The following is a 23,127-nucleotide window of genomic DNA, read 5'->3' as shown; positions in this document are numbered from 1 at the left end:
AATTTTCCAAGGTCTCTACATGATAAAAACCACTAAACCATGCTAGAGTAAACAGACGGTGGAAAACAAAGGTTGTTTGTTTGGGGGTTTTTATCTTTTGATCAAAAGAGAAACAAAAGTGGCTTTTGAGTTTGTTTTTTTTAAATAAAAATGAGCTGGACTTCTACAACTTTTGTGTACTACTACTTCTACAACTTTTGTATACTAGTCTTGTACACACAGTTTAAATAGCTCATCAAAGGACATCTACATTCCTGTTGGGATACGAGACAGAGCACAGCTACCCTCATTTGCTCTCAGTGCATTGAAGCAATTTAGAAAGTCCTGAACTCCCTCAGTTACTGATTTCCTCACACAGCAATGCCCCGAGCGCCTCCTGCCACTGGGCTAACTGCACCCAGAAGGAATACCAGTGGCAGGTGGAAAAAAAAAGTGGCAGTTCCCAAAAAAAGATTATTGAGCAAATGCAGGAGCTAGCTCTTTTTTCAGCTGGCATTTTCCAGCCTTGCCCAGTGTAGATGCCCACCAGGGTGGGCAGGTGCAGCCTGAGCTCCCTCCAGCAAGCCACTGCAGATGTGCACCTGCTAGTGCTCAGGTAATGCTTTCACCTTGGAAATGCCTGTGTGAGGATGTTAGATTTTAGAAGCCTTTCCCTGCTGTCTGGATGAAAGCCATTTGCAGGGGATAGGTGATGAAATGATCCTTTTTAGTATGCTGTTGTGCATTTTGTTATGGATCACACCATCTGTCCAAGCTAGTGAACGCAAATGACACCATCAATTTTTCAAGTATAAGCTTAAAAAAAAAAGTACGTGTTCATAAAAATCCCAAAAAATCATTTAATGCAAGATTATTTCAAAACCACATTGCAAATTCCTAAAAAAGATCCTCATTATTTCTAACCTCAATGGTCTTTGTATGAAAATAATACTCTTGGCTTTTTCAATGTAAATATTAGCAGATACAGAACAAAGTATTTTGTTGATATTAATGTGCTTACAGCTTATTACACTGAGTTAATTAAAATCTGAATAAAGTAAAATCTGGAAATTCCGCATGTCTAATTTGTCCACTAAAGCAGCTTGAGTAATAACACCCAACTCTGTAAGAGCATTAGGCTATCATAATGCAGCATATGATTCTGTTCCAGCTCTATTCATTTCCAAAAGAAATGGGGAAAGCTGCATGGCTTTATGGACAAAGCATTAGCTTGTCATCTCTAGGGAAATGGTTCATCAAAGCATTTTGGCTCCAGACAGATTAGATCTCAGTCTGCTTCTCCTTCAGCAGAATCCAGCAGCACACAGACCACAGAAGGGATGTGCCATTTGGGACTGCTGAAGTCACCCCACAGCCAGAGCCTGGGAGTCAAAAGCCAGCATCAGTTTATTACAACCACAAGTAGAAAGGTGCTGTCAGGCTGGCATATCTAGCCTTTAGTTCCTGTAGCATTCAGCCCAAAATATAGGCTTCTAGGAGCACTGCAGCAACAGGCTCTCCTTCAAAAGGGAAAGACAGGGAAGGGAAGCCAGGCTGGAACTTCAAACAGGTATGTAGAAGCACCAAATACCTCAGCTTGGAAGGGATTCCAACAGGATGTAGCATCTTTTCTGCTCTGCCTTAATGCCCTGCTCACAGAAATCCTTGGAATGCCCTTCTGTGGTAACACAGCCATGTCAAGTGTCAAATTCCTGTGTTTAAGGCATTAAATACATTTTAATACAATAAACAATTGTGTGCACACATGAACACACAGGCAGATACTGAGACATGCTGTCCACCCAAGGTTTTACAGCCACAAGGCTGGAACATCAGCTGGGTACAGCCTGATATCACTCACTTGCACTAATGAAGCTGTGATAATTCACACCAGCTGAGGATTGATCCCCAGAGAACCTCAATTGCCATTAGTTATGTTAGCTGCCTGCACCCTCTCCCACACTGCTCTTACCCAGCATGATCTCTCACTACTGCCATGCCAGCCCCATCTTGCTTCCTAAGATAGGAATTTTACCCCAAAAAACTATAAATGCTCCCAAAAAAGGTTCAAATTAGCATCTGGATAATATTCAGTTGTACCTGCATTGTAACTACCTAAAAATGGCTTTATGAAGTTTAGTCCACATAGATCCCCCGCCCAAAATCTCACGTTTGTTTAAGGAAGTATTTGTCTTTTCTCCTTAAATCCCTGCCTCAAAGCACTTGTAAGGAATAAGAGGAATTTAGTATTTCCTTTAGAGTGGAACACAGTAAAATAAGGAAGATTCTCCTGCTGACTGTGTCAGCATCAGAAGAAAAAAATATTTGACCAAAGTTCAAATAACTCACATTCAATAAACCTAGGTCTAAAGGCCTTGGACAATTTAAAGAGTTATACTCCTGACTAACTGAACTTCACTCCTCCAAATTTTCAGAAATTAAAAGGAGAAAAAGGCAAGAGCAACATGATTAAATGACATTTAAACTGAAGCACACTTAGTGCTTTCAATAAATTTTATTTCTCCCTAAATTCCACTCCCACGTGCTCCTTCAGGACACACTATGGAAATAAATTGAAAATCCTGATGGATTGCTCTGGAAAAGCTTGGTTAGAACATTTTAGGGATATGCAGGCTCAGATAGTGTGCAGACCAAGAGCAGATCTCTGCAGTCAAAAAGAAGATTAAAATCCAACTCTGACATCCAACAACAAGCTCACAACAATTTCTGCCAACATCAGTTCTCACTTTCTTACTCCCCAGAACACAAAAAACCCACACTGTTTGTAAGCAATGGTTAATTCCAAAAGATTAAAAAGGAGTAACTGCAGTAAGGATCTACAAGACATGAGTAGAAATATTCCCACATTCCTATACTTAGTTTCCCACCCTTCATACTTCTTGCATCAGATTCCCCAGGACACCAAGTTCATGTGGCAGCCCCTAGAGAATTAAGGTCCAAGTTTTTTTTCCAATTCATATCCCCCTAGCCACAAAAAGATCAGGAAAAGCTAACACAGCTTTGTAGAAATTGTCTATATCACAGCACGACAAGAACTTCAGGCATTGTTCCTCTGCACAGGCAGTACAAAGAGCTCTGACAAGATGATGATTATAAATATTCTCTGCAGCTACACCTCTCTTTTACCCCAGAGATGCAGGAAGAGGACTTAAAGAGAAACAGACAGATACTGCAAGTTGCCAAAATCCTTCTGGAAGTTGCCAGTTGCCATCACCTTCTCAACCTCAGGCCCTACTCTTGTTGTTGGCAAATAAGAGCCCATTTAAACTCAGACCAAAAAGAGGCAAATTTGGATTTTTGAACTGCTTTTGATATAAATGCTGCAGTGAAATCCATCAGAGCCTCCTGCTGGTCAGTTGAGATCATTCTGCTGCTCTGTCTGTATCAGGTTGTCTCTTCTTTATAGGCTTCCCATTAAATTTACTGACGGATAATTTATTTACTCCTTAATTTCTTCTCTAAGAGAATCAAAACTTCCCACAGACTTTCCAATATAACCTCATGGGAAGGCCTCCAGCACACAGAAGTTCAAGCAGGAGAGCTGTAATCCTGTGGAAGTTGTGGTTCAACAATGGCCTCTCCCACCAGCTGGAGATCAGCACCAGCCCAGCACATTTTCCCCACAGGATGGGACTGAGACTGGATGAAGACAGGGGAAGAAAGGACCAGAGAAACGAGTGAAACTGAAATGGGACCACAGAATTGAGTGAAACTGAAGCAATGACAAAAAGCAGTGAATAGAGCTAAGTCATGAGCATAGTAAGGTTTACAAAGTAAAATGTCACTTGGTAAATAAAGAATCACCAACTCCCACCTCACTGAAAAAGACTCAAGATAGTACATTCCACCTCCAAATTCTGAGCTCTTTAGCTGCAACTACAGTTCACTTGCATTTTGGAGCCAATCACATTGCACTTCTAACAATAGATAATGTAGGTGTAAAATTCAAACCCAGCATCTGCATATCTGATCAACCATGAGAGAGTTAGGTATTGATTACATGTAGATTATTATTTTACCACTTATCATTTATAATGTTCTATTACATTATCATCATCCTTTCTCTTCCTCCTCCCAGTCAATAAAATGCTGTAACCTAATAACTCATGCCATAGAGTAAAAACTGTGCAGGGAAAGGAACAAAGCACCCTGCTCCCTCTGAGTACTGTCTGCCACGTCTATCCTTGACCACTGATAAAGCTGCTGATCTCATATTACTTGAAGATAACATCTAGTCCTAATGACTTTTTTTTCAAGTCAGGATAATAATGGTTGAGTCCCCTTTGGCACCCTGGGGACCTGTCGGCTACCCCAAAAAAGTCCCTTTCACCAGCACAACAGTAAAACCAGCCTAGCTTTTCTAGACTCTTCCAAAGCCAGACTAGAACAGGAATGAGCTGGAGCTCAAACTGCTTGGCTCCAATACTGTTCAAGCAAAGGCCAAAAAACAGTCTCAATTTTTGGGGGTTATGCGCATTTTTTAGCTCAAGTTATTTAATCGAGCCAGAGAAGCGGAAGTTTTCCAGGGGTCCAGGAGAGGCAGGGATTTGATGTGCTGTGACAGTGAGCTCACTGATAAAATCAGAAGCTTTGAGCAGGACTTTGGACGGACAAGCAGAGCTGTCTGGGTGGTACCTTGTACCAAAAGGGTACCCAGTCACAGCCTTCTCCACCAGTGATGTGAGGACAGCTTGTGTATACAAGAACCAGCTGCAAGCTCTCTGTCACAGCAGACATGAGGGATACTTGCTCTCGCTGCAGACAGTTTCCACATATCTGTCTTAATGCCTCTGTCTCACTTTGCTTCAGAGCAACCAAAACAAATCTGATTTGCCTACTTTTTCATCTGGAGTGGGAGGTGGGGACATGTAAATTATGTCCAAGATCCATTACAGGTTTATTTCACAACCAAGCAATTAATGGCATTTCTCTATTTAGATAAGAATATCTGAAATACTTTTTTAAAAAATCCAAGACATAAATATTACACAGTTAAAGATCCTGGAGTTCATTATTGTCTACTAACTCTTTGTATGCACGTCTTTTTTTCTTCCCTACTTGCACTACAGCAGTTCTTAAGTTTTAAGTTTTGTGGTCAAGCTAACTTTTGACATTGAAAAAACTATAGTATTTAACATCAAATACATGTGATAGAAAAAAATTAAAACAAACATATTACAAGTGCATAGGCACAAACAACAAAACCAAGGCAGAACCTTCTCACACCACACTTTTTAGAGTTAGCTTTGTTTGTCATTAACATCGTTGATTTATATCCAATGCCTTCTTTGTACTGTTCTGATTTAAACATGATTTTAATTTAACTACCCTTTTTTCCATGGAGACTTCTTGTTAAAATTCCATTCACAATACAGCAATTTCTCTAAATTATACTGATGCAGGGATGAACAGATCTTATCAACATCATTGAACTAGCATAGCACTTAATACAGGGAGTTTCATTATTTCTGCTGTGACACGACTTGCATCAAGCCTATTTACAAACACCAGACTGGTCTGAAGAAGACCATCAGCCAGACAGGCTGGCAGAAAGACCTGACAGCAGAGACTCAAGCTTATGTCTCTGTATTAGAAAATACAAGGAAAGCAGCAGAAGCAAAACATACAGCATTACCAAGAAAAGCACAAGCAGTTAACCAAAAATTACAGAATTAGGGATGTACAGTTACCCAGATAAACCAAACTGCTAATAAATAAAAATATTCAATAAGACAAACATAAGCCTTTTGTAGAGACCCTCCCTAAAAGAACGGAGGATTTTCTCAGCAGAAATAAGAGCTAATCCTCCACCAAGTCTTATTGAGTATTCCCTTAGAATTCAGATAGGCAAACTTCAGCAACAGCTAGGAAGGAAGGGACCTTCTTTGATAACATAAAATGGGAAGACAGGGGGTTTACATCTTGCAACTGTACAAGCTCTGATCTTGGACACCAGCAGAACAGACTGCAGTCTTACTATTGCACTCTAAACATGATGCTTCCTCTGCTTGTCAGTCAGGAATGAGATAATACAGAAAAAGGACATTTGTTAGGGGCTTTGCTCAATCCACTGTTGCTTCACACATGCAGGTTTTTCTTCTACTTTTGTTTTTTCTTCCTAAACTAGGAGAGACAACCTTTCTTTTAAAGCAAAAGGAAGCCAAATCTTAAGCAAATAAGCAGAATACTCACTCAACCTCTGTCCTTCAATATTTCACGGTTCACAGTTTACAGTCATAACAGGATTTTGAATCTCGACAGCAGCCTGCATCGTGCTGGAACTATTTAAAATTTCCCTAATGGCACTGCCAGCAGGAGGGAGATAACAAGAACTCAGGTGTTTACAGTCCAAAGCAGAAAGGGAAGCATTGGAGCAGAGAGATACTCAGCTGCCAGACTCACCACCTTTTCTGCCTTATTAAGAGAGAGAGGAAAGATTAAACAGAAATTGACTGGTGGCCTTAGAGTTTCCTAGAAACAGCTCTTCAGAAGCAATTACAATGATGTTTCAAAAAATGCCCTTGATAATGGATAAAACAGTGATGTTTTAAAAACATGCCCCTGGAAGATGGACAGGACAGTCTCTCAGCCTCCCTTTCCTGCCACAACTGCAATACTATATAAATAATAACACACTTTTGCTTAAGAGGAAAGAAAAAGCAAAGCTTAAAAGGTCTCTCAGGTTTCAGTACAAATCTGCTACTAGAAAAAAAAGTCTTGCATCTTGTATGCAGGTGACATTTGAGAGACAGGTACCCACTAGGTATGCAGGTTAAAGCTTACCTCATTAAATTTCAATTTTTGGCAGCTACTGACTGACAGTATCCAACTGTTTCTATGCTTAAACTCAAGACACCCAAATCAGCAGCAATTTCATACCATATGTTCCAAGTAAAGGTCTTCAAGTACTCCCACAGTCAAGCCAAGTCTGGCAGGAGCTGTGAATTTTCTTTTTTTCCATCCCCAGTTTCACCTTGAAAGCAGCTGAATATCAGTGAAGTAAAAATACCATAATCCCTTCCATTTTCTGTACACATCATGAAGATTGAGGGGTCATACAATAAAAATTGCCAATATGACTAAAATAGCTGCTTTAAGGAATGCAGAAAACTGACCAGATAGAAACACCTTGCTAATTTTGATCAATAGCAATTTCCCTTTTTATGTTTATGCATTGATGTTTTTAATGAAAAAGCGCATCAAGATGTTCAGTCTCCAGTAAAGAAAATAGTGCATTTAATTGTGTTGGTTTCATGTACTAGGGGGGAGGGGTGGATTCACCTCAGGGAAAGCTCCATGAGGCTGGGGAGTGGGAGGGGCTCTCCCATCTCTGGGAGCTTCCCCTGTGAGCTGCTGACACCAATTGGAGAGCTGATTTGGTGATGGACAGCTCGGGAAACCAAAGAAAAGTTAATTCGCTTTCACAAATCACAGTGGATCAAGTTAACTGCTTGTTTTCAGCTTCCGGTCTCGGGAGGTGCAGGTCTCTGGCCAGGGCCCCGGCCCGGCCCCAGTTTGGCTCGGCACCCACATGGTCCCGGACCCTCACTCCGCCCCCCCCCCCCCAACCGCAAGGCTCTGGGCGGCCCCCGCACGGCCCCAGCTCGGCGGGGCTCGGCTTGGCTCGACACTCCACGGTATCGTGGCCGAGCGGGGGATCGGGGAGCCACCAAAGCCTCTCCCTTCCCCCTCCCTACACCCTTCTGAGAGAAAGAGGCCTCCAGCTCCTTCACGATCTGGATACAATTTTAACTCTTCTTAATGCCTGGATAAGATTCTGGATCTCCTGAGCTCCCCTGAATTAGAAGAAATAAAGCATGGAGTCTACAGAAGTCAGCGGAGTGAAGATAAAGTTCCTGGTGGGAAGAGATTGAAAAGATGCAACTGATAAGTAGCTGAAAACCTTTTTTGTGGGCTAAGGGGATTGTGACTACACGAAAATTCCTCTAAACTGTGAAACATACTTGGGGAGGTTTGGATGCCTGAGAAGACTTTTTGCCTCGAGGAAATGGAGCTCTCTGTTTTGGGACTGGAATATGAACAGAGACATTTGATAGAGAAGGAGATGAAGAGAATTTTGGTTTTCGGCAGCCTGCCTTTAAAAGTGGTACCCCAAGTGTGTAACATAACTCATAGCACAGCTCTGGAAGAACTGTGAAAAATGGGAGGAGAATCATAATCTGCAATATTTTCCCGGGCGGATGTAGACTATGAAGATGAAGACACCCCCTAAGCCATAACTAAAAAAGGAACTTTTCTTTCTTAAGTGAATTGAACTGATTATTTGGGTGGATAACTGATTAAAGTGTTCTCTGTATGTTGTTGGTAAGAAATGTGGAATGAAGGGAGAAGGGAATAATCTAGGAATCTTATCCTGAATTTTTATATTTTTTGTGTTATTAATAAATTTCTTCTTGTACCTTTTTAAGTTTTGAGCCTGCCTTGTCTCTACTCCTAAATCTTATCCCTAAAAGAAATTAAATATATATTAAAATTGGCAAACCTAAGTCACACCCTGACATTAATTTTAGTAAAGTGTAAACAAATCTCACTTACTAGACATAGGAGGCTAAAGGGGAATTTGAATGTTGGTTGTAGTAAGATCTAAGACGAGCAGTCATGTTAACTCTAAAACAATTAGGCTGAGACTCATTCTCATCTTCCAAATTCCACTAGAAATTACCATTCCTCCTGAAATGCTTGATTGCTACAACAGATAATCCCAGTAGCTCTGGGATTTTAGAAGTGCACTCTGACATCCATCAACCTGCACCCCATCCAGCACTTCTTTTCCTACTCTGCAGCACCTGAACCAGCTATGGGCATTAAAAATGCACCTTAATTATGTCCCAAGATCAAACACAATTGGGCTGAACAGATATTTTCTATTTAGTTACAGGAAAGTGTGTTAAAGGATTTCTCTTACCTGAGAAATATTCTGTAATTTCAAGTATAAGGACTGCAGGAAAAAAAATGACATTTTTAAAGGCTACCTTGCCACTCTACAGTAAAACAAATCTGTCAGCAAATCAAACTCAACACTGAACTTCAAAGTAATTGTGTACTTCAAGAGAATAAAAGTAGCATTTATTTACATTGATACATAAAACAAACATCTTGGGCTTCTTAGAGGCATTTTAACATTTAATAGAGGCACTTTGCAATCTTAGCATTTTGTAATGTGTTAAGAGTGCTTAGTAGATTCTTAAAGAGACAAATATAAACAATTAATATTTTATGTGCCAAGATCTTCAGAAGGGGCTATTGATTACTTAAACCCATTAAGTGCTATTTTGGTCCTAAATAGCTGGAGATATCTGCAAAGCGATTCAAGCTAAGTGGTAATAGCTATTTTGAGAACAAGCAGTTTTTTGGCAGCTATCATTATTGCTAATGAAGTTTTCACTTTAGAAGCCACTAATCAGTAAACAGGAACTGCTAGGTCAGTTTTGTCTAAAAGACTATTTCATCCTTTTTTTTCCCCTCTCCTGATTGAAACATGCTTGAGTCCAGCTCTTACCAGGAGTACAGACCAAAAGAGAACCATAAAATGTATGGCATGAGTTTTCTAACTGTGTCATTTCTGCTTACACTTCTAGAAGCGGCTGAAGTTTGCTTTCAACAGCAAAAACAGATCACAGCCCAACTGGGAGGAAGAAAGAGGCAGTAGTTTACTTAACTACATTTTGTCTACAATTATTCAATATTTACTTTTAAAATAAAAACTATGAACGCATTTCCATCTAGCAAACAAAAAAATCATCATATAAAATTTTAAAATAGCATTAGTTCAAAGACTACACTGAATATCTAATTTATATCTTCACTTTCATATTCATGCCCTGGTAAATTCAGAAATAAATATAGTACATGCATGGAACAGAATGTAAAATATTTCTATTTAAGAAAATGAAGGCAGGAAATGCTGCCCATGCTTTGGCTTAGTAAATATTTAGTCCTCCAGTTAATATATGAAAAAACTCTTTTCACATTCCCAAAACGAAGTGCCAGAAGAGGAAAGAGAGATTCGCACTGATTTGGTGTTTTATACTTTAGGGTTTTTGTTTGTTTGAGGGTTGTGTGTGGTTCGGTTTTTATAAATCAGGAGTGCAAACCAAATTCTACTGAAAGAACAGAAAGCTTGCCATGTGCCTTATTGAGAGCCATATGAAGTCACCAGTGTTTATCACCCTCGAGTCTCCAGCCATATCAAGGTAAGAACTTGTATCTTAGGAGCTGGATTTTTCTATATACACATCTTTTTCTCTTATCCATAGAAGACAATATATTGTATATGGAATTAAATCAAGAACGTATACTTCACAAAAATAACCTTTTGAAGGGAAAAACCAATCTGAGTGAAAAGATATTGAAGTAAAAAAAAAAAAAAAAACCAAAAAAAAACCCCACACAACAAACCCACACCATTCTTCCACAGACAATAATTATTCTGAAGGTAAAGAATCACTACAAAAGAACTAGGAAAAAGAACAAAACCTTGCATTATTTTGAGCAGTACAGCCTTATTGTTTTGTATCTTATCCACAGCTGATTCCTGGTTAATACACAAGAGAATCTGCTAAAAATGACATTAATAGTGAGAGCAATTTAGGATTAAAAAAAATCTGAAACACAAAAAGTGAGTTATAAAAACTTTAATGTGAAAGATCTCCTTTGAAGTTAGCTCAATTTGTCCCACTGAAAGGCAGAGGAGTACACTCTACAATGTGGTGCAACAAGAGGAGCTAACCCCACTACCTTAAAAAAAATACCAAAAAAAAAAAACAATCTAAAGAAACAAACCAAAACCAGACAGAAAATTGCTTGCTCCTGATTATTGATTCTGCTACAACTGGATTTGTTTGATTTTATGCAATGCAGTGAATTGATATAGTAAGCAGTATATATCTCACCAAGGTCAGTATTCAAAAGGTACAAAAACAGGTCACTTCAAATTCATAGTCACCATTTATCAGTGTAAAGCAAGAAAAGGCAGTGTATTGCAACAGCAAAACAATGTCACCTATTTCCATACCAGGTTACAAAAAGACCTTGATTTTCTGTAGGCAATGTATTTTAGTAGCAATGTTACCCTGTCCCTCCAGAATTGAGGATTGGTTTAATCACAGAACAACATGTATTCCAAATACCTTCAGAAGGTGACTGATCATATGAAATTCAAAATCTTAACCCTCAAAAGCCAGATAATATGCTTACTGGTGAAAAAAAACCCTGCAGCATTCCAACAGATGCCTCCATGACAAAGAGCAACTGCATTTTTCCTTTTCCTCACCCAGTTCTGAGCTGCCTCAGATTTTACTGGGAATATTAACAAAGCACTATTTACAACTGCTCCACCTGTACACATGCAAGTGTCTCAATTTTTCACAATTACCTTTCAGAACAACTGTTTGCCTGTGTCACATCTGATTAATCTCATTGATCAAACTGCATTGTGACTCTGACAATGACTCAGACTCCTTTTGCTTTGGATGTATCATTAAAAAATTTAGTTAATTAATGCACAACAAACTATTCAGGAAGACTATAGTTTATGAGGTTATAAACAAGGACTTGAAAAGGTTTTTTTCTGGCAGGGCTTAAGGTAGAATAAAGGTGTAGAGTTGACACCAATTATATTTATTGAAATTTTAAGAACAGAATCTCTTGAAAATGTTATCCCACTACATCTTAACTACAGGCACTCAAAACACAAGATTTGTATTTGATGTTCTATAATGTACAATCCTTTCTGCAAGTCCCTGAAAGGTATTTGACTTCAGCTCCTAGTGCCCATCTCTTCCAGAGCCCTGCCTAATAAGAAAATCTTCACAGAAAAAGGCAGCCTTGATGTCCCAGCCCTCCTTTCTCTTACCCAGGCTTCCCTCCTTCAATGCCCTAACAAGACCAGCTGGCTCAGAAAAAATCATGACACAAGCCAAACTGCTCCAAGTTAGGAGTGTTTGACAGGAAAACAAAAAAGAAAAAATTGAGCTATTAGTCCTTATAAAAACATTGCAAAAAAGCTACCTTGAGGAATCATTTTGAAACAGTAACTTTAAAGGGCATTTAATGGACGCCAAATAACAAATTCAAAGCTCCTTTTCTTGCAAGGTGATTTCCCTCCAAGGACTCTGGTATTTGTCCTGGGAGACTGCATTCCCTTCTGATGACACAGCATAGAAATCCTACCCCCTAAGACCACACTTCCACCTCAGAGCTCCATCTAAGCTTTATCTTAAGCAGTGTAAGGGCTTAAAAACTCCAGGTCTGTTGTTGCTTTGCTGCTCAAACCAAGAGGCTCCTGTGTTCTCCCGAGGAGCACACTGAGTTATCCAAGCTGGCAGCAGAACACAAAGGGACAGTGGAGACAGATGTTCCAGCAGAGCTGCTCTGGTCGGGCTTTTCCTTCAGCGCAGTGGCAGCGTGGAGAGGGGAGATCGCACGCAACAGGGAAGGAAAGGTCAGGGACAGAGAGCTCTCAGATAAATTGGCTTCAGGCTCCTTGAAAAGATGGAAGTCACCTACAAGCACCCCTGGGAAGAAAGAAGAGGCTGTTTTTTAAAACCATATTTATCCCTGTTAATTATAATTGAGTTATTTATTATGCACATATATAAAATAAAACAAATCAGGATTCATGAACCAAACACAAATTTGTCTAACCTCCATCCCTATGTAACCTCAGATATAACCAGTACCATGGGACTTTCCTAGCTCTATCAGTTTGTTTCCTCAGAAGGGCAGGGTGCTGTTCTTTTAAAAGAATGTTCTTTTAACCAGAACATTTGAAATATCAGGTACAAGACCAAAGAAAACACCTTTTAAGAACTCTGAAAGCGCTAAGCGTTATTTTCTAAAATAAATAAATTCCTAAAGGAGGAAAAAATTCCCCAAGTTTCATCAAAAAGCTAAGGAAGACCCACACACTTTCCACCAAATCAGTAAGCACTGAGACTGCAATAAGAGAAAGGAAATTGAGAGCAATTTCTTGTACAGGGTGGCTGTTTTGTTTTACACAAAGAAAGCAGGGAAACGCTATTTATGACTCCAACAGGAAATAAGAGAATAATTTTTGATGCTAGGTACTATTGCTATTTTCATTTCTATTAATATAATAGACATATATTTGAGACATTTAATCATCCACTAAATCCCACAAAAGGAGGCAACCTACTGCTCTCAGCAGCACTGCTTCCCTAGAGCTTGTGCTAAGCTGTTAAGAGCAACAAATTCAAGTGCTTTATAAATATTTCTTCAGGATTGTAAATACCCAGTTCAGCGGGGAATACCTGTGTACACACAGAAAATATCAAAGCTAATGCAACATAAATAGGAGAAAAAACAACATCTGTGTTTCTCCAAACTGCTCTGTCTCAAATGTTTTCTCAGGTGTCCATATGCACCTACTCTGCACAATGACATGTTAGATACAGGTAAGCATTAACTTAATTTGGAGTATTCCCAATACTGAGTCCATCTTCTCACCACATATCCTCATCAACCTGGCTCCAGTCTCTAAACACCTAAGGTTTTTTGATGCTGAAATGTTCTAGGATTCCTCCTTGGTCAGCTGCCAGTCAAGATTTAGGGGCCAGGACTACGGTGAAGGGCAAAGGGAAATATCAGCATTTGGAGAACTTGCAGCCATTCATTCACCTGCCTCATCACAGCCCAAACAGAAATGAAAAGTATGAAATGGCTTTAAGAAATGTGTTTCCCAAAATAATGCTAATTTACACTGACTGCTTTAAGATATTTGGGAATGATGGGGAGGGTGTAAAAAAAAGGCTGGGAGAAGCTACTCTGTGGTGGGAAAGGGGTCCCTTCATTTAGATTTTTACAACATCAACACAACGGCCCCTCGACCATCATCTCAGAGCAGGGAATGCAGCAGGACTATGTATCTTCAGTATTACAGCTCTTGTTTCCAGTTTCTTATTAACTTAATCTCTACCTTCAAAACCATTAATTATTTACAGTCCTTCCCTGACACCTATAGTGTTAACATTTCTATTCATAAGCTATTGCTAACATCTTCTGTCTTATCTTCTTAATAAGTCATTCTGCATTTTAGATGTAACTCACTACATAGAAATAGCTGTTCTGAGTGATAAAATTTTATCTATTTGTGTTTATACAAAGGACTATTCATTTCACATTTAGGATCTAACATACAGATAAGCCTTACTGCAGAGGCATAGCTGGGAAAGCTCACTAAATAAAGGACCTTGGGATGCCTGTGCTGGTTTTCTCTGCAATAGAGTTAATTTTCTTCATAGCAGCTGATAGGGAGGTATAGTTTGGATTCATGCCAGGAACAGTGCTGATAGTTCAGGGATGCTTGAGTTGCTGCTGAGCAGAGCCTATACAGAGTCAAGTTCTTTCTGCTCCTGTCACACCACCAGCAAAGCAGGCTGGGGATAAACAAAAAATTGGGAAGGGAAACAGGTAGGACAGCTGAATCCAGCTGACCCAAGGGACCACAAGGTGCCATGCTCAGCACAGGGGGGCACATCTGGAGTGATGCCAGACAGAAGGACAATTTTTCTTAAGGAAGAATGAAAAGACACAAGTAGAGCATTTACCCTATTTTAAATCATTGTTGTATAAAGGGAAATGTTAAAAGTTTCCCAAATTCATCATTCAGCCCATACTGGAAAGACTACTAAGCACACAAGAGATGCACCAGCCTAGTTTAGACTTGGACACTCACTCATGGAAGAAACACTGGAGATAAAACTTGGACTTTTCCATTACCTACAAGGTTAATTCCTGTGCCACAAACCCATTTAAAGGGTTAACTATTTGAAAAGTAGTAGTCTCATCTAAAATATACATCCAGGAAAACAATTGGTTTCTCATTTCCCCCTAAAACCAGGAAATTCTTCACACAAGGGACAAGCCAAAGTATTAGTCCTTGCTGGGGGCTGAAGTAAGTGCAGAGCTACTACAGGTACTGTAAGTAAGGAACACTGCAAACACATACACCCAAAACTACAGTGGTACTCAAATAAATGACTCATGTACATCAACAAAACAAAAAAGTCAGAAAAGCCTCTGGACCTCCCTTTAAATACCAGACAGACCCTCACATAAGCAATGAGTCAATATTGCAGGCAACAAGCTTCACAAGAGAATGTGCCCCAGAACAAGTCACCCACACAGTGATTGTTGCCATTTTCTTCCAAGTTTCCCCATCTTTTCAAATGGAATCTACCTTTTTTATTTACAAGAAGAGCAAACACACACCCTATTAGCAAAACTATCAATGACATCATTAGTTTGTTTCTACAGGCCATAATTATGTGTACAACAGAACACAGGCTAGCACCAAAAGCAGGAAACCATGGATTCCAGCTTTTATGCTTTTGATACCATAAGCAAGGAAATTACTAGGGAAAATACCTGTCCAGCAAACTCTGAACAACCGCAACACAAAAAAAACCCAAAAACAAACAAACCAGTATCACCAGGGAGAGATATGTAACTGCCTGAAAATAGGAGAAAAGTTACTGAAATATTTTTCTTTACTTTTAACTGTCTATAGCAAAAAAGACCCACTCTAAAGACATTTCTCCACCTTAGTCACTCTAAGTGCATTTATATAAACAAACTTAACAATTTGATTGGTCATATATGACCACTATACTAAGACTTATTTTAACCTTTTAAACTTTGAGTTTACTCTTCATCACCAAGAACATATCAGAGCTTAATCTGAAGTGAATATTAACTCTAAGCCTCCAATTACACTCTCACACTCTCAGTAAACACTAATACAACTGCTGTTATAAGATAAGGGGCTAATTTTGTATGGAAGGAAGTTGCAAAAAGGCACAATCTTGTGGGAAATGACAACCCAAACACCCCACAGTAGTATCTAAATTATGAGTACAACTCAACAAGGGGTCATTGCACACCACCCACTGTGATTCTTCACAAAGGTGGGCTCTATTCCACAGAACCAATCCTTAGATCTCACACAAAATTAACAGAAAAATAAAGCCTCATGATACCATCTGCACAGAAGAAATACAAAAACTATCATTAAGCATACAAGAGTTTCTTAAATTTTGGATGGGAGTGAGAGAAAATTGAGCATTTTTCTATTTTTAAAACATAGCACTTGTCACTTCATTGTACTTGTGGCCTATATTACAGTAAATTACTATCATCCCTCAAAAAAGAGATTTTCAAAGACAAATTTAAGTGGCAAAAGCGTAATTTTCATTGTAGCCCTAACCTTTAAAATAAGTAGGTACTTAATGACAGAGCAACTGTCCAAATCTTCTAGTGACAATGGAATGAGGAAGCAAGAAGCTACAATTTGCTGGGTTTTTTTTTTTTTTTAAGCTCATTATTTCTTCCAGTATTTGGAACAGCTGGTAAAAGTAATCACTTGGCAAGGTCTGTTGAGGGATAAGAAAAAAAAGTGTATTTGCTATGGTAGATTACATACTTAAAACCTAAATGACAGGCTGAAATATAAAAATATTTATGAAAGAACAGGGGGTTTCAGACTTCCAAATTTTGCAATAAATATGCATGCACACACGTTAGTTCAGATGAACACATCCCTTTCATTTTATGCTCCACTGTTTAACTCTTTTCACAGATCCATCTTCACAACCTTAAAAGATACACTGAAATGCAACATGCATGTGAACATGCAACACAGTTCTGTATGTAATAATAATAATAGTAATATTAATAATAATAATTAAACCACACATCACCCACCACCCTGAAGATCTCAGGAACAAACATGATGATGCTCTACGTGAGAAAGCTCACTTTGTGAGAAAGCTTCATGTTGGGGGTTGAGTGTTTTTCTATTACTGTGTCAATTGAAAGAATTTTTCCCATTATCATGCCAATGGAGCTGGTCAGGTTACACCTAGGATATCTGATGACTCCAGACAAAAGGGGTCGGTGGCAGCAGCTCCCGGAGGGGCCTCTCGTGCTTTGGGGGGGACTAGTGTGTCCGGGGAGCTCGGTGGAGGACACCCCATCTTCAGCCCCGCTGTGGAACACAGGAGAGCCAGACCCTCTGCGATCACCTGCCCTGCATCTGCCCCGTTCCAGCCTCCTGCCTCTGCGGACACAGCTGATCACCCGGACACACACGGTGAGCGAGGAGCCGCCGCTCCAGCCCGTTCCCACCGAGACCGGCGTGGCCGCTGCCGCCCCACCCCCTCCTGCCCCTCGGCAGCTCCGGGCTTTGTTTCAGCTGCAGGACTGGAACCAAGCACAGAGACAGCGTGCTTGTATCGAAAGGGACTGAAACCGAGTTATCTGTTCTGTTAGCGATTTTAACAACTGCGGTTGTTTTCTGTTTGTACAGTTAGATATATTAGTAAAAGAGCTGTTATTCCTACCCCCTTATCTCTGCATCAGAGTCCTTGATTCAAACAATTATAATATTGGGGGGAGTGGAATTAAAGTCTCTATTTCAAAGGGAAACTTCTGCCCTTACTGGCAGACACCTGTCCTTTCAAACCAGGACACTTCACCACTTAAGTGAGAAAGCCTTGACGTCCAGACCACACGTACCACCCGATGAGACTGTTATGTTCCCATGTCCACGGGGATAATGACAACTTTCAAGACTTGCTGGCATTGTTTGAAAAGCTTTATAAAGTCATGCTGTAAAAACTCAGCATTTTCTTTTGTTCTGGAAACCCACTATTTAAATTTCATCTGGGATATCAATTTGCACAGATCAAACAATTTCTCGTGCACAGATATTATGCACCTCTTTGTGATACAAGGGAAAGGATGACACAAGATTCACCAGAAGCTATTACCCACTTCAGAAGACACACACACACACAAGGAATTTCTGCTACCCCTGGATGAACTTGGAATACAACTGCAACAGGAGACAGACAACATGGGGTAAGTGGAGCTGTGTATCATTAGCCTCATTGACAGAGACACTGTTTGAAAACAACACCAAGCCTGGTAAGCAACTGCTTGGAAACACGGTGTTTATACAGCCAGTTAACTTTTGAGTTCCAGCCCAAAAGATGCAGCCCCATTTCTACTGGTGTTTGTTCCTGAGCTTTTCTTTTTCCTGCACTACTGCAAATTTATCCAAACTTTCACCAAAAAAAAAAAAATTTAAGTTTCTACTTGTACCTAATGGAATATCACTAGAGAGTTTACACCAACTTTTTCTCCAGCAGGCTACAAATAAGATGCTTTCCTGATCTTAGGAGTGAAACAAAATCTTTGAAACAAATTGAAACAAAATTCTTCTCCAGCAACATCTTTGTCACACTAGTGTTCAGGGTTGAGTGTTTTTCTGTTACTGTGTCAACTGAAAGAATTTTTCCCATTATCATGCCAATGGAGCTGGCCGGGTTACACCCAGGGTCCCTGATGGGTCCAGACAAAGGGGTGGGTGGGGACGGCCCCCGGAGGGGCCTCTGAGGCTTCCGGGAGGGCACTCGCGTTTCCGGCAAGCTGGGAGGAAGACGCCTGGGATCATTCAGCCACGCGGCCGAGCACAGCAGAGCCAGACCCTCTGCGAACACCTGCCCTGCATCTGCCCCGTTCCAGCCTCCTGCCTCTGCGGACACAGCTGATCACCCGGACACACACGGTGAGTGAGGAGCCGCCGCTGCAGCCCGTTCCCGCCCGGGACCGGCGCGGCCGCTGCCGCCCCTCCCCCCTCTCCTTCCTGCCTTTGTTCCCACCTGCCTTTCAGCAGATCCGGGCTGTGGACTAAGCACAGAGACAGCGTGCTTGCATCTAAAGGGACTGACACCGAGTTACCTATTTCGTTCTGTTAGCAATTTTAACTGTTATTGTTTTCTGTTTGTATAGTTAGATATATTAGTAAAAGAGCTGTTATTCCCACCCCCCTTATCTCTGCCTCAGAGTCCTTGCTTCAAACAATCATAATACTTGGGGGAGGGGAGTGGAACCAAAGTCTCTATTCCAAAGGGAAACTTCTGCCCTTACTGGCAGACACCTGTCCTTTCAAACCAGGACAACTAGTCAAGCAAAACACATAATTCCTAATGATACAATGACGCTCCCAGTCTTATCCCACCACATGAATTCAGATGAGCATTAAAAACTTTGACTGACTTAGAAGCACCACTAAGCAAAATCTAATCTTAAATGAAAATATATAGAAAGAGGAATACTAATTAAGTTCTCACTCTGCTTCATTACACAGCCATAGAATTATGGATATCAGCTGATATGTAGAATTCAGTGGTACCTCAAAAAGCCTTATTTCCGACTACTTAAACATTCAAACCTTGCAGTAATGGCTACACTGGAAACCTGAGTGGCAACAACCACAGATTAAGTACTTCGTGATATAGGCCTGTATCCTTCCATACATCACCTTTGTATTTTCAATGTTATTTAGTAAAATATTCATAATAATCTTTCAAAGGTCTAGAATGAAGATGCAATAAAACCAAAATAAAATTAAGAAGGAAACTAAAGGGTAAAGATTTTAGTCTAACCTCAAAATATCCAGTATTTACTTGAAACAGTGTAACAGATGGGCCAGAAACTACTTTTTCTGGCTTTCTCCTAGCAGCCCACAACTCCTGTACCTGTGCCTATACCAGACCTCCCCACTAAAAAATAGAGGTGCAAGGACTTTATGTTAAAGAATGAGAGAAGAGCCACAAGAATCTGATAGCAGTACATGATCAAAACATGCACTAATTGATTAAACTTTTAGACTAACTTTCAAAATACATGTTCAAGGACAAGTAATACAAGTTGCTCTTGCCTAAGACAGGTAGTTCAGCTACAACCACACAGGTTAAAAGGAAATACTTCTCCATCTACTGCCTTTTTTATTACTCACTTACTAGTGTATATTTTAAATCAACTCTTATTACTAAAATGGATTCCTTTATGTGGTGAAATAATATGAATACACAAGTTTCTCTGCTAGAATAGCTGCCTGTAGTGCAACCATTAGAGTGCTCAAATTGGCAAGAGAAACAGTGCTCATTTTCCAGTGGCATCACACCCACACCTTGAATTCACTAAGACAACAAAACGTATTTCTTTAGGGAAAAAATACCCTGTCAGAATCAGAATCCAAAGTTAGCAATTCCCTATCTAACGAGGAATCTTTTCAACTGAATATAAGGATTTCAGACTAAGCCATTAACTTGCAAAGGCTCAGAACAGAGAGCCTCCCAGTCTCACATTCAAAGTAACATGAACATCATGCAATTTGCAAATGCAGTGCAATAGGGGAGTTCTGCTTTCTAAATCACTGCCAGACTTGTTCCCATGCACAGCAGCACTCATCTCCGAGCACTTTAATGAAAAATCAACTATTTCTGACAGAAAAGATACGCAGTTTTGTGGTTGGCATTCATAGGACTTCTTGTGTTATTCTGTGCTTCACTCCTTGCCCCTAAGCTATTAATTGCAAATCACTCTGCTGCTGGGGAAAGTGTACCTTCAGAAATGCAAGACTGGAAAACCCTGGAGTTTCATGGAAAATATTTTTCTATTTGGATAGTAGTAGGGCTCCAGCAAGCATGACCACTGGGCATCACCTTTATCAGGACTCTCTAGGTGTATTTTAGGAACTTACCCTGGACTAAAATGACCAGGATACTTCAAAGACATGTTTAAAAATAACAAAGAGCAAAATAAAGCTCCTTATGCAAGGGCTCAAATGAGAAAATCCATTTTTTGTTGGAGCATAATCACAAGACCTTACTTTTGTTAGACAGAAATTCTTCTGTGGATCACAGAGGAAAACTCATGGCAGACTCAGAAGAGTCTAATTTAGACCTATGAATTCCAAGTACCCTGGGAAGTAACATAGGCCTTAATGTCACCACTGCCTGACTCCAGCGAAATGCAAATTAGGTTGTGAAAAAGAATACAAACCCTTCCCTCCTCTGACAACTAACAAAACTGACCATTCCTCAGCTTTTTTTGTCTCTCTCACTAGTTTACTGTGCTCTGTTCCGGAGGCTTGGATGAACTACTGGGGTCATGGAGAATAAACACAACTAACCTACGTCAACCAAAATTTGGAAAGATACCTAAAACTCATAGCAGAATATATGCTGAAACACAGTGAGCCATCACAAAGCTGCTCCATGCCAAGTTTCTTGGTTCTCCGTTTTCCTTCCTTCGTGGAAAAGGAAGGACCTGAGGCAATTATTGTTCCAGAAAGATTAGTGCATCTTTACAGACAGAAAGATCCAGGCAAAATGACCATCTTTTATTTCTGGTTTCAGTTTGGTGTGCACCTTTCCATAAAGAAACTATGGAGTCCCTATCCCAGAGGTCTCACCAAGTATTTAGACAAATGTCAAGATGGAGTTTGCAAAGATGCAAACTTTCTACAATTTAACAAGGTTTTTCATTCTCCTTGTGTGTATACTTTTAAAATGCAGGTCAGAGCCAAACAGGCAAAAGGAAATAACAATTTAAGTATTTTTAGTGAGAGCACTGTATTGTTTCTCTGCTGTTCATTTATATCTGCAAAAGCAACTGTTCCAAGTGTGTTTTTCCCCCATGGAACACAAGATTTGCTACTCAACAACTTCCCTTTCCATGGCTGCAGAGAGAAAGGAGTAAACTTGTATCATTCTTCCTGTGTATGAGAATTTCCATGGTAGTGTGAATTTGGTTTAAATTCATTTTCAAAATTAATTTTCTCTGTTCCTGTACTTCCGTGTGAGCTCATATCCAAGCACACAGCAGCTTTAGAAAAAAACTTCTAGAATACATAATCTTCAGTACAATATTCATAGAAGGCTCAAAATACTTAAGACAAAGGAACAAATACAAGATTTTTACATAGTCACAATCCTGTTCCATTGAACTTGCATCATTCCCATCTTCGCCTCATAGTTCAGTTTAACTGTAATATTCCTGCATCTTCTCTGTTGGCCTCTTCTTTTATCCAGAGCTTTTTCTGGACAAAAAATTTCCTCTGTTTCTAAGGGAACAGATATCCCCTTCCTGCCTAACCACTTACATCACCGAGAAAATCATCCCTTTGATTGCCCTAACAGTACATTAGCAGTTAAAATATATAAAATATATTCTACCACTTAGGCTTGTGTGCCTGAAAGATCAGATAATGCCCACTCAAGCAGTTTTTCTACACTCAATTTCAATGCAAATTCCTCACAGAGAATGACTATAAAGACTGGGCTCCTGCAAATATTTATGGCATAATTCAACATGGTTAATGAAGCAACCATGATACAAACCAGAATAAATACCAGTTTAATATGTAAGTCCTCATCCACATGAATAGAAATTTATATATACACACAGATATCATCTAAATCATTAAAAACTACAGGCTCTGCATTGATAAATGGTGCAGCTGTAACAACACAAAAAACCTGAAAGGTAAAGATGTTTAACAAAGAGTAGAAAAGCTAAATTTCACTTTAGGGGAAAAAAAAAACCAAAAAAGGTGTGGAAAAAATCAGCACAGGTGACCTAATTTGCAGTTCCGTTTTTCTTGAGTAGATACAGTGATATGCAAACTACTTCAACACTAGCAAAATGGGAGGAAAAGTGGTTGAGGTTAAATGCCATTGACTGAAAAAAAATTAAATACAGCAACATGTACACTACAGTACATGAAGGACATGTACTCACATGAAAAGTATCCAAGTATGATCATCTCTTAATTTCCAATCATCAGTTTTACACTTTTTACACATTGCTTGAGAGATAAGTTCCTAGAGTGCTTATCAGTGCACACACTGGCAATTTCAAGCCTTTTTGCTCAGGAAAAACAAGATTTCTAAGCTACAGTCATCTCATTTCTACAAGCATTTCCTATCTTTATTGCTTTAGGATTTAATATTCAAAAGAGTACATCACAACATCTAGTGATTTAAAATATTTTCTTCCTCACAGTAAAACAATTTTAATGCATGCTTCTGTGCTGATACACTCACATTTCAGTTGTATTACAGAAACTGATAGAAATTAACCTAAAACCTAATACTCTACTCTCATGACTACATTAAAAAAAAAAAAAAAAAATCATACTTCAATCTACTACTCCTACTGTTGCTTTTAAAAAAAAAGAGAACCCAAAACTTTAATTATGTACAATGTGTGAAGTCAATGATATTAATTCCCTAA

At 39.5% G+C, this 23,127-nt stretch overlaps 1 long non-coding RNA gene across 1 annotated transcript; it reads right to left on the bottom strand.

The window, feature by feature from the left end:
- Positions 1-2,475: 2,475 nt before the first annotated feature.
- LOC306803987 lies at positions 2,476-3,908 on the bottom strand. The gene is made up of 2 exons (XR_013774759.1): positions 3,815-3,908; positions 2,476-3,639 (listed from the first exon to the last, which is right to left on the bottom strand). It is a non-coding gene; the product is annotated as an uncharacterized lncRNA (long non-coding RNA).
- Between the last annotated feature and the right edge of the window lie 19,219 nt (positions 3,909-23,127).

Source organism: Erithacus rubecula (assembly GCF_903797595.1).
Source record: "Erithacus rubecula genome assembly, chromosome: 6".
In the NCBI taxonomy this organism is placed as follows: Eukaryota; Metazoa; Chordata; class Aves; order Passeriformes; family Muscicapidae; genus Erithacus; species Erithacus rubecula.
Note: the sequence above shows the minus strand (reverse complement) of the source record. Positions and strands in the feature narration are given on the sequence as shown.